The 311-nt window shown below is 54.7% G+C and overlaps 1 long non-coding RNA gene across 1 annotated transcript in view; it reads left to right on the top strand.

Moving 5' to 3' along the window:
- Positions 1–300, top strand: part of LOC121021857 (uncharacterized) — a 4,248-nt gene extending 3,948 nt beyond the window's left edge. Inside the window, exon 3 of the long non-coding RNA XR_005786721.1 lies at positions 169–300. This is a non-coding gene — a long non-coding RNA (uncharacterized LOC121021857). The remainder of the gene's footprint in view (positions 1–168) is intronic.
- Positions 301–311: the final 11 nt, after the last annotated feature.

Here is a 311-nt window from a genome sequence, read left to right as displayed (position 1 = left end):
TTAGGGGCCCAGTAACGCAGAGCAGGCACTCCTTCACCTGAATTCCAACTCCACTGTCTGGAACAGCATCTATTCAACTCGTGCCTACACGAGACAGGTGCATATGTGTGACGGGCTTACCCCTCACTGTAGTCACCACGTATTTCATGAGAGTTTCTTTGCGTTCAGGTTGCTGCTGTGGAGCAGAAGATGCGGAGGCACCCCTTGAACAGAGCGTTTCTGTAGGTGTATCACAGGCCAGCACGCCCAAGGCAGCTCTGTCTTCCCGGAAGACCCACCCCTGTGAGATGTGCGGTCCGGTCTTGAGAGAC

The sequence above is a fragment of the Herpailurus yagouaroundi genome, unplaced genomic scaffold (genome assembly GCF_014898765.1).
Source record: "Herpailurus yagouaroundi ecotype Mexico unplaced genomic scaffold, PumYag 330, whole genome shotgun sequence".
NCBI classification, from domain to species: Eukaryota; Metazoa; Chordata; class Mammalia; order Carnivora; family Felidae; genus Herpailurus; species Herpailurus yagouaroundi.
The sequence above is the reverse complement of the archived record's forward strand: the minus strand, read 5'-3'. Positions and strand labels throughout refer to the sequence as shown.